General features: G+C 43.4%; 1 pseudogene across 1 annotated transcript; it reads right to left on the reverse strand.

The window, feature by feature from the left end:
* Positions 1-1,146: 1,146 nt before the first annotated feature.
* Positions 1,147-10,446, reverse strand: LOC145510920 (small ribosomal subunit protein uS2B pseudogene; annotated as a pseudogene). Its single transcript, XR_014057296.1, has 3 exons — positions 10,382-10,446; positions 4,738-5,156; positions 1,147-4,572 (listed from the first exon to the last, which is right to left on the reverse strand). The product of XR_014057296.1 is annotated as a small ribosomal subunit protein uS2B pseudogene (transcript).
* Positions 10,447-11,677: the final 1,231 nt, after the last annotated feature.

Raw genomic sequence — 11,677 nt, forward strand, 5'->3', positions numbered from 1 at the left:
GTTTCAATATGGGAAGAGGGAGGTTTTTCTCCACATCTCCAACAAGCAATGTTCCAACACCAGCTGGGTATTATACAAGTCAAGTCATTTCTGACACTATCTCCCCTGATACAGCATTAGATTCCACAGACGGAGAGTTCTTACCTTCTAATCACATGGTTGATTTACCTGGCAACCAGTACTCTATGCATAGGTGCTGGTTAAAAGTTTTGCCAAAAGAACACAGTAGCCATAGGAAAAACCCTCTTCCAACAGTACAAGAGATGACTCTACACATGGACTTCACCAGATGGTCAACACTAAAATAAGATTTATTATATTCTTTGCAGCTGAAGATGGAGAAGCTCTATACAGCCATCAAAAACAAGACTGGGAGCTGATTGTGGTTTGGATCATGAACTCCTTATTGCCAAATTCAGACTCAAATTGAAGAACACAGGGAAAACCACTGGGCTTCCCTGGAAGCTCAGCTGGTAAAAAATCTGCCTGCAAGGCAGGAGACTGGTTCGCTTCCTGGGTTAGGAAGATCCCCTGGAGAAGGAATAGGCTACCCACTCCAGTATACATGGGTTTCCCTAGGGCTCAGACAATAAAGAATCCACCTGCAATACAGGAGTCCTGGGTTCGATCCTTAGGTTGGGAAGATTCCCTGGAGGAGGGCATGGTGAACAATTCCAGAATTCTTGCGTAGAGAATCCCCATGGACAGAGGAGCCTGGCAGGCTACAATCCATGAGGTCACAAAGTCAGACATGACTGAGCGACTAAGCACAGCACAGACAGGGGAAACCACTAGGCCATTCAGTTATGACCTAATCAAATCCCTTATGATTATACAGTAGAAGTGACAAATAGATTCAAGGAATTAGATCTCATAGATAGAGTGCCTGAAGAACTATGGACAGAGGTTCGTAACATTGTACATGAAGTGGTGATCAAAACCATCCCCAAGAAAAAGAAATGCAAAAAGGCAAAATGGTTGTTTGAGGAGACCTTACAAATAGCTGAGAAAAGATGAGAAACGAAAGGCAAAGGAGAAAAGGAAACATATACCCACCTGAATGCAGAGCACCAGAGAATAGCAAGGAGAGATAACAAAGCCTTTTTGAGTGAATAATGCAAAGAAATAGAGGAAAACAATAGGATGGGAAGGACTCGAGATCTCATCAAGAAAATTAGAGATACCAAGGGAACATTTCATGCAAAGATCCTTTATTGTAAAGGATAGAAATGGTATGGACCTAACAGAAGCAGAAGATATTAAGAAGAGGTGGCAAGAATACACAGAAGAACTGTACAAAAAAGATCTTCATGACCCAGATAACCACAATGGTATGATCACTCACCTAGAGCCAGACATCCTGGAGTGTGGAGTGGGCCTTAGAAAGCATCACTAAAAGTTAGTGGAGGTGACAGAATTCCAGCTGAGCTATTTCAAATCCTAAAAGATGATGCTGTTAAAGTGCAGCACTCAGTATGCCAGCAAATTTGGAAAACTCAGCAGGACTGGAAAAGGTGAGTTTTCATTCCAATCCCAATGAAGGGCAATGTAAAAGAATGTTCAAACTACCACACGACTGCAATCATTTCACACACTAGCAAAGTAGTGCTCACAATCCTTCAAGCTAGACTTCAACAGTATGTGAACCAAGAACTTCCAGATGTACAAGTTGGATTTAGAAAAGACAGAGGTATCAGAGACAAAATTGCCAACATCCACTGGATCATAGAAAAAGCTAGAGAATTCCAGAAAAACATCTACTTCTGCTTCACTGACTATGCCAAAGCCTTTGACTGTGTGGATAACAACAAACTCTGGAAAACTCTTAAAGAGTTAGGAATACCAGACCACCTGACCTGCCTCCTGCAAAACCTGTATGCAGGTCAAGAAGCAACAGTTAGAACCAGACATGGAAAAACAGACTGGTTTCAAATTGGCAAAGGAGTAGGTCAAGGCTGCATTTTGTCACCCTGCTTATATAACTTATATGCAGAGTACATCATGTGAAATGCTGGGCAGGATGAAGCACAAGCTGGAATCAAGACTGCTGGGAGAAATATTAATAACCTCAGACATACAGATGACACCACCTTTATGGAGAAAGCAAAGAGGAATTAAAGAGCCTCTTGATGAAGGCGAAAGAGGAAAGTGAAAAAAGCTGGCTTAAAACTCAAAATTCAAAAAACCAAGATCATGGGATCTAGTCCCATCATTTCATAGCAAATAGATGGGGAAACAATGGAAACAGTGACAGACTTTATTTTCTTGTGCTCCAAAATCACTGGGATGGTGACTGCAGCCATGAAATTAAAAGACACTTGCTTCTTGGAAGAAAAGCAATGACAAAACTAGACAGCATATTAAAAAGCAGAGACATTACTTTGCCAACAAAGGTCTGTCTAAGTCAAAGCTGTGGTTTTTCCAGTAGTCATGTATGGCTGTGAGAGCTGGACAGTGAAAAAAGCTGAGTGCTATAGAACTGATGCCTTTGAACTGTGGTGCTGGAGAAGACTTTTGAGAGTCCCTTGGACAGCAAGGAAATCAGACCAGTCAATCCTAAAAGAAATGAACCCTGAATATTTACTGGAAGGACTAATGCTGAAGCTGAAGCTCTAGTAAGTTGGCCACCTGATCCAAAGAGCTGACTCACTGGAAAAGACCCTGACACTGAGAAAGATTGAAGATAGGAGAAGTGGGTGACAGAGGATGAGACAGTTAGATGGATCACCAACTCAATGGACATGAGCAAACTCCTGGAGATGGTGATGGACAGGGAAGCTTGGCGTGCTGCAGTCCATGGGATCGCAAAGAGTCAGACAAGGGACACGACTCAGTGACCGAACAACAACAAAAAGACACCTCATTGACATAACAAAAGACGCCTTTATTGTTCTCTTAGGAAATCCCAAGGGTGTAAGGGGTTGTATCAGAAACCAAGAAGAAAGACCAAATATGTATTTCCTATTATTAATCACAACGTCCAGCTTTCCTGGTGGTTCAATGGTAAAGAATCTGCCTGCCAATGCAAGTTACTTGGGTTCGATCCCTGGTCCCAGAATATCCCTGTTCTGGTGGAGCAACTAAGCCCATGCACCATGACTACTGAGCCCAAGTGTTGCAACTACTGAAGCCAGCCTGAGTGCCTAGAACCGTGCTCCACAACAAGAAAAGCCACCGCAATGAGAAGCTTGGGTACTGCAAGGAAAGGTAGCCCCAACTTGCCACAATTAAAGAAAAGCCCTTGTAGCAACAAAGACCCAGTGCAACCAAAAATAGAATAAATAAATGAAAATTATTTTTAAAAAATCACAATGTCACACTGGCTGAGAGACATGTTTATGGAACTCTCTCAGAATGGGACACAGAATATGTAGATATATGTGCCTCAAATGAATGCTCACTAATGTTCAACACTGCAGTTGTGAATTTTAGTACTGAAATTAAAAAGAAGGTCAATTATGTGGCTTTTTACTTCAAAAAACCACATATGCTTACTGTATACCAGGCATAGATCTATCCATAAGATATCAAATACCCCTTTCTCCAACTATACCAATATTTGGTGGTAAATGAACCTGAAATCTTAAAGCCCTTAACTCTTCTGAATCCTCCAGCCAACATAAGGAGACTTTTAAACTACTTGTTAGAGGAAAGCAGTATCCCCTTTCCTGGACATCATACAACAAATATACAAGGCAGGTGCTTTGCAAAATGACACTTGTTCTTAACATCTCTCCTTTTTTTTTTTAAGAAACTGTTTATTTTCTGCCAGCCTATTTCCATTTTATGAGTTGGTGGGGGCTTCCCCAGTGGCTCAACGGTAAAGAATCCACCTGCCCAATGTAGGAGGCACGGGTTCCATCCCTGGTATGAGAAGACCTCACATGCTGTGGAGCAACTAAGCCCATGAGCCACACCTATTGAGCTTGTGCTCTAGAACCCAGGAACCACAACTACTGAAACCCAAACGCCCAAGAGCCTGTGTTCCACAAGCGAAGCCACTGCAATGAGAAGCCCAAGCATCGCAACTAGAGATTAGTGCCTGCTCCCTGCAACTAAAGAAAAAGCCCATACAGCAACAAAGACCAAGCACAGCCAAAATTAATAAATGAATAAATAAATTACTTTTTAAAAAGTTTGTGAAAGAACAACTTAAGACCACTCAGTGGTTGTTCCTACCCATTCAGCAGCTTGACAGGTGGGAGCTACAGGCCAGTGTGCAGTGGCAGGCTGAGCTCTCCATTCTTCAGTGGGGAACTGCTGAACCGAGTTCCTGCATGCCTTTGGACCAGTTCATCCCTCAGTTTGAGTAGCAGTGAACTCAGTGAGCAAATGAACTGGTGAATGAACTGAGCAGTCCATTCACCCTGAAATTCCTCCTTGGTCACAGCCTTCTCAGCTGCCACCTAGTCTTCCTTTTCAAACTCTTCAGGACCTCTGTAGAAGCAGAGATCAGGCATGACCTCCCATGGGTGCTCCCAGGAGACAATGCCACACATGCACAGAACTTCCCAGGTCTGCAGCCACCACCACATCAGGCCCACTGAGCGAGCTCCCTTGTTGTTGTTGTTGTTCAGTCATTCAGTCATGTCCAACTCTTTGCAACCCCATGGATGACAGCACACCAGGCTTCCCTGTCCCTCCATATGTTCCAGAGTTCACTCAAACTCATGTGCATTGAGTCGATGATGCCATCCAACCATTTCATCCTCTGCCGCCCCATTCTCCTCTTGCAGGATAGCAATGTCCACAAAACACAGAGGAGAGTCTGTGTTACACAGAGCAATGGTAGGCAGGTTAATGTAGGAGGCCTCTGTGAGAGGCTGGTGGTCAGCCCTGGGATCAGTAACTAATGGAAGTCTTGGCTCCCAGAAGGCTACCTGGATCTGGTTAGTGAAAGCTCCAGGACTGAGGTGGCCTGTAATAGGAATAGCTCCAGTGGCAGCAACAAACTTCAGCACAGCTCACTGGCTAGTATTCCTGGAGGATGTGACACTGACATCAGCTGGGTTTTCAAAGGCAACAATGGCACAGGCTGCCAACAGAAGCTTCTCCCAAGTTCTCTTCAGATTTATGATGTAGACGCCATAACTTTTCCTTCTGTAGATGTACTGTTCCATTTGGATTCAAGGTTAGTGCCACTAAGTGGGTTCCCGCTGCAAGGAATTTAAGGACACCACCCTCCTCCACTTGCAGGACATCAAGGACATCTGACACTGTGAAAGTTTCCCTTTCATTACAATGGGAATCCAAAACACCATATGGATCCCTGTCTTAGTAGTATGAAAAAGTCAACATCTCTCCTAATCCCCATTCCTTAGGCTCTAACTTATGGAAAAGTACACTTTCCATTCTAGAGGAGATCACTTTCACAGAAGCAATTGCAAGACCTGACCAATATGTACAAGAGGATCCAGGGAAACATGGGAGAGTGGATCTTGAGAGTATTAGACTAGGGCACATAATACAAAGCTGGATATGACAGAATTAAATGACATGGAGAACTTGTCCATGACTTGGGATTTAAGCTTCTAGCAAGGATACTTGAACCAGATCCTAATACTTTGGCCAGAAAGGTCAATGGTTCTTTGAAGATTAGACAGAATGAACAGCTAACAAAATGTAGTAGAGATATGAAATATCCTCAGACATAGTGTGGAAGAGAATATAAGAAGGCTCAAAGAGGTGAGAATGTTAGAATAGATTGACTGTATAAAACCTGAGAACCCAAAATTTATGTTCCCTAAGATGGCCCAGAAGTGAGGCTTCTAATGAGAAAAATACTGACATCTTTGTGAAGCTCAGTGGGTAGCTATCCCTTATAGACAAGGGTTTGTGGTACTGATGCTGGCAAAGAACTGAGCTCTCTGGCATGAATAAGGATAATGAGATTTCAGAATAACAGAGGCCAAATACCTCCACATAACTATTAGTGGCAAAGCAGATTTAACTACTGTGGTATCAGCAAGACCACCATGGCAATCAAGGCGTTTTTACACACAGGGATTGTGGCTATGCCTAATAAATCAAATGTGCTCCTGGGAGTAAGAAAGATAGACAAGAAAATAAAATGTAGCTTGTCATGTTTTATAAATATACTTGAGAGTTGGTATACAGCTACTGCAGCTTTCCAGGTGGCACTAGTGGTAAAGAACCTGCCTGCCAATGCAGGAGACTTAAGAGACAAGAGTTGGATCCCTGGGTCGGGAAGTTCCCCTGGAGGAGAGCACGGCAACCCACTCCAGTATTCTTGCCTGGAGAATCTCATGGACAGAGGAGCCCAACAGGCTACAGTCCATGGGATCGCAAAGAGTCGGACATGACTGAATCGACTTAGCAGGCACGTATGTACAGCTATTACAATGGAACATTGTAGTTCCTCATCCTGTTTTTAGATATATCAGGTTACATACCAGAGCCTGTTAGAAGGAGAAGATAACACTCTTTAAAGAAGGACAATGCCACTGCAATTAAAGACTCTAAGTGTTCCTTCTGTTGTTGTTTGGTTGCTAAGTCGTGTCTGACTCTTTGGCAACCCTAAGGAACTGAAGACCACCAGGTTCCTCTGTCCATGGGATTTCCCAGGCAAGAATACTGGAATGGGTTGTCATTTCCTTCTCCAGAGCATCTTCCTGACCCAGAAATTGAAGCTGGGTTTCCTGCCTTGGCAGGCTGATTCTTTACCAATGAGCTACCAGGGAAGCTCAAGTGTTCCTTCTATCCTTTCCTACAGAGATCTGCAGCTATTTGCCTAGATAACTGCACTTGGGAAAGTGGATTATCTAGAATTCTCAAAAGAGGTGAAATATAGTTCCTGAGCAGCCTCTGAAAGAGGAGACCTAACACACTACAATGGTCCTTCAGCTATAATGAAGGCTTATAGAGATCAAGCGGAGAAGGCAATGGCACCCCACTCCAGTACTCTTGCCTGGAAAATCCCATGGACGGAGGAGCCTGGTAGGATACAGTCCATGGGGTCGCTAAGAGTCGGACACGACTGAGCGACTTCACTTTCCCTTTTCCCTTTCATGCACTGGAGAAAGAAATGGCAACCCACTCCAGTATTCTTGCCTGGAGAATCCTAGGGACGGCAGAGCCTGGTGAGCTGCCATCTATGGGGTCGCACAGAGTCAGACACGACTGAAGCGACTTAGCATAGCATCATATAGAGATCAAGAGATGAATGAAATGTAGCACAAATCCATCTCAAAGTGGAGCCAAAGCATCCACAGACCATGCGATTATCATTACCATGTGATTATTTCCCAGGTCCCTGAGTGTATAATTGGGATAGATATACTTATCAGCTGGAAGAACCCTCTGCAGAAAAGAGCTAATGCAGCAAATCCTTATAAAGCCCTGCTTGCAAGGCTGGCCTTTGGCTGTTATCTGGGAATTTGGATTTGGGGAGCATTTCCACTGTCCCTTACCACTGGCTTTCTTGGAATTATGAATTCACATATCCAAATCACCTAGATCTGACTCTAAGTGAAAATCTGATACTATCTTCTAAGGGCCATTTCAGTTAGAGCATGAGCCGTGCCAAATTGAAAGCAGCCACAGTCTCAATAAAGGGAACACAGAGACTTCCCTGGTGGTCCAGAGGCTAAGACTCTGAGCTCCCCCCAATGCAGGGAGCCCTGGTTTGATCCCTGGTCAGGGAACTAGATCCCACAAGTCGCAACTAAGAGTTCACATACTGCAACTAAAGACCTGGCATGCCACAACAAAGATTGAAGATTCCCCATGCTACAACTAAGACCCAGCACAGTCAAATAAATAAAATTTTTTAATAAATAAAGGGAACATAGATTCTGTGATTGTGCAGGTTTAGGAAACCCTTTTGTGGGGCTCTAAACAGTGAAAACATGGATGCTGGATGGACTATCTGGGCTACTTACAGATGCCCACAGGAAAGGGCTTATTTTCTGATAGGGCTATTTGCAATTGAGGTGCTGATTGCCTCTATATTTCTGATAGAGAGATATATATACAGAGACTGGTTGCATTTCTAACTTGTGAGTACTGTGGAAAGCTGCCAAGTTGGGGGAAGGCACATTACAGTGACTACAACCCCTCCACCCACTCCAGACAGATCAGACTCTGGACCCTCATGTGATATGTTGCACTGCTACTGACTTGCTGTATTCAGATTTCTAGTTTGGTTACAATCTGCATCAATGAACTAATAGTGTGACTCTATTTCCCTCACCTTTTTCTTAGTAGACACATCTTATTAAGGCAATTTGACTGTTAAATGCAACTATCCCCAGAAATAGATTGACCTCTATAAATCATTTTGAAAACCTTTGAAAATTCAGAGTATCATCATGACCAACTCCTTAACATGAATGACTTTGTGGTTAAATTACATCAAAAATCTTTTCTGTGAAACTGCTTTTGTCTCTTGCACACAGCCCTTCCAAAGAAGAGCTCTGGGTTGGAGTACACAATAACTAAAAAGTAAAAAGTTAAAGTTGCTAAAAGGGATACACTTGGTTTTTTGACAATGAAGAAAACACATTCTGGAGAGGCACAGAGAGTGGGGAGGACATTAATGCTCTTTCTTTTTCAGAACTGTTCCTGGAAGCTTCCCTCTCTTCTTGAAGGAAAACTCCTCATGCTGCCTACCAAGCTGCCATGAACACATATAATTCAACTGGACTGCTGAGCCCTTAATCACACCTGACAGTGCTGACTATGAAGCAGCAGAGAATGGCTCTGGCTCCTGCACTTTCAATGCAGAACACTTCCAGATGTTGTCCATACACATGAGGTGGATAAACTGATATAGTGCACAAGCAAATCTGTTTGGAAATGACTGCCTTGGGAAGCCCCTTTGAAAGCAAAAACTGAACTGAATTATTTGGACTGAACTGAGAATCCCAGAGCAGGAGGTACCATGGTTGGAAGCCATCTTGGAGGCTGTTAACCGGTACTGCCTAGCTGATATAACGATGTAAATTCTGTCTCCAGAGGTACTACATGTACCCTCTGGAATTGTAATTTTGACATGTGTACCCTGACACTGCCTCAGCCCTAAAAGGCATTGTGTCATCTTCAACTTACTAGCCAGAGTTGTGCTGTGCCTGACTTGAAGCCTTGGGCTAGGTAAAAAGATTGTAACAAAAACTTCAGCAGGAAGATCCCTGGCTTTCTTAGGAAGGCCTTTATGGTTAGTGGAATTTGTTTAACTGGCCAAAGCTAGGACTCATAAAGGGCATGTGTATGTGTGTTAGTTGCTCAGTTGTGTCCGACTCTTTGCGACCCCATGGACAGTAACCCACCAGGCTCATTTGTCCATGGAATTCTCCAGGCAAGAATACTAGAGTGGGTTGCCATTCCCTTCTCCAAGGGATCTTCCTGATCCAGGGGTCAAACCCAGGTCTCCAGCACTGCAGGCACATTCTTTACCGACTAAGCCACCAGGGAAGCCCATGAAGGGCATAACTGAGGCCAATATTGCATGTGGTGAGAGAGTCAATTCCTAGGCAGGTTGATTAAAAAAAGTCCAGGGTCCCCGAGGAGAAAAAAAGGGGTCTGGGGCTCTCGAGAAGGAGAAAGGGGTCCAAGGCTCTCAAGGAGGAGAAAAGGACGAGGCAAAAAGGACAAACTTTTTTTCTACATTGCTTTGTCTTAGTCAATATAACAATGTATCTTGCTCAAGGACATGTTTCTCCTTAACAAGAAGTGAAGTGAAAGCAGCTCAGTCATGTCAGACTCTTTGCAACCACGTGGACTATACAGTCCATGGAATTCTCTAGGCCAGAATACTGGAGTGGGTAGCCTTTCCCTTCTCCAGGGGATCTTCCCAGCCCAGGGATCAAACCCAGATCTCCTACATTTCAGGCATATTCTTTACCAACTGAGCTATCAGGGAAGCCCCCCTTAACAAGAAACTTCTGACTAATCTTTTATCTAAAGATAAAAGATATGTTGTGGGAGTGGGTCTGGTAAGATCTTTCTATTGTTAGTTCTAATCCTGTTATCATATATTGTGGGAGTGGGTCTGGTAAGATCCTTTACTGTAATAAGGCATATAACTCCCTTGCTAAAACTAACAAGGGGGGCACTCTCTGTCCCCCTTCTGATGTCTATGTCAGAAGCTGTCTCTGTCCCTTTTTCACATTAATAAAACTCTGCTACACAAAAGCTCTTGAGTGATCAAGCCTGGTCCCTGGTCCCAAAGCTAAATCTTTGGAGATCACAAATCCGACATCGTTCACTGTAAGCTATCAGTGGGGAGATCACAAATCTGACACAGTCACCATAAGCTATCAGTGGGTCTCATCCTATTACATGAAGTCCCACTGATAATAATCTTGTCGTAAAGACACCTTGGCCAAGGGCCAAGGGGATGGACTGTGCAGGAAACGGTTACCATAGCAGGCCTGAGACTGCTATGCTTGGAAAGGCCTGTTTGCAAGGCTGGCCCTTTGGTGGCATCTGGGACTTGAATTTTGGGAATGTCCCCAACATTTAATAACTGATAAAAGTGGTTTACTGTGCCTAACTGTATACACAATGTAGTTTATGCTAGGCTCATGTGTGTCCAGAACTCAGTAAAACCCCTGGATTTCAGGTAAGATTCCCTGGTAGACAACACTTCATACATGTTGTTTCAGTTTGATACAAAAGAATTAAGCACATTCTGTGTGAACCCAAGGGAAAAGGACTCTTAGAAACTTCTACATACTTTTCTGCAGAATTTTTCTGATACACCTCTTCCCTTTGCTGGTTTTTCTTTGTATTTGTTTTACTGTATAGTTTTACATACTCAGCCATGATTATGACTATATGCTGAGTCTCATGAGTGTTTCTAGCAAATCACCGAACCTGGGGATGGTCTTAGAAACTTTCAGTGTCCAAAGTGTTCACCATTACACCTTGGAACCTCTTGGTCTTAGAAACATTCAATGTCAAACCCTTTCATTTGTTCTCTGACTGGCAGGGTAAGAAACACTAGAGTGGAAAACCTGAAATTTCCCTTTCCCTAAGCAAGACAGTATATCTCAAGTAACTCTGCACTCTAATTTCAGAGATTAGCACTACATTCTAAAATTCACAGTTTGCAGAGGTGATAGTCTCCACCATATCCTCATTTAATTCACTTGTTCACCCCCTGCAAAAACTGGATGGATCATAGTGCATAGTCCATTGATGACAATGAACTGCAATTTACTTAACCAACTGGCAGCTCCAACTATAGCTGCCATACCAGTGGTTATCTTTACTGGAGTAGATCAGTATAGCCTTCAGCACTTATGAGGTGGCTATTTTTCTGCTGAATGCACTCATCTTAAACTCCATCCCTGAATAAAATCAAAAGTAGGTCATCTTCTCACAACAGGGCAGCAGAATACATTCACTGTTTTGCCCCAGAGCTATGTTAACCCTTTCTTTTGTAACATGGTCCACAAAAACCTCAATATAGAACATTCTTCAGAACATAATGTTAGTCTGCCATATTGATGACATCGTGCTAACCGGGCCTAATGGGCAGCAAATGAAAAGGACCCTAGATGGCTTAGCAGGACACATGCATGTCAAAGAGTAAAGGATTAGCCCCATGAAGATTAAGGGGCCTGCCCCATCAATAAGGATTCTAGGGGTCTGGGGCATGCCAGAAAATTCCCCCTGAGGTAAAATACAAATTATCTCTTGCATCTCTTGCCAC

This window comes from Giraffa tippelskirchi, chromosome 6 (assembly GCF_054371585.1).
Source record: "Giraffa tippelskirchi isolate mGirTip1 chromosome 6, T2T-mGirTip1v1.2.pri, whole genome shotgun sequence".
NCBI lineage: Eukaryota > Metazoa > Chordata > Mammalia > Artiodactyla > Giraffidae > Giraffa > Giraffa tippelskirchi.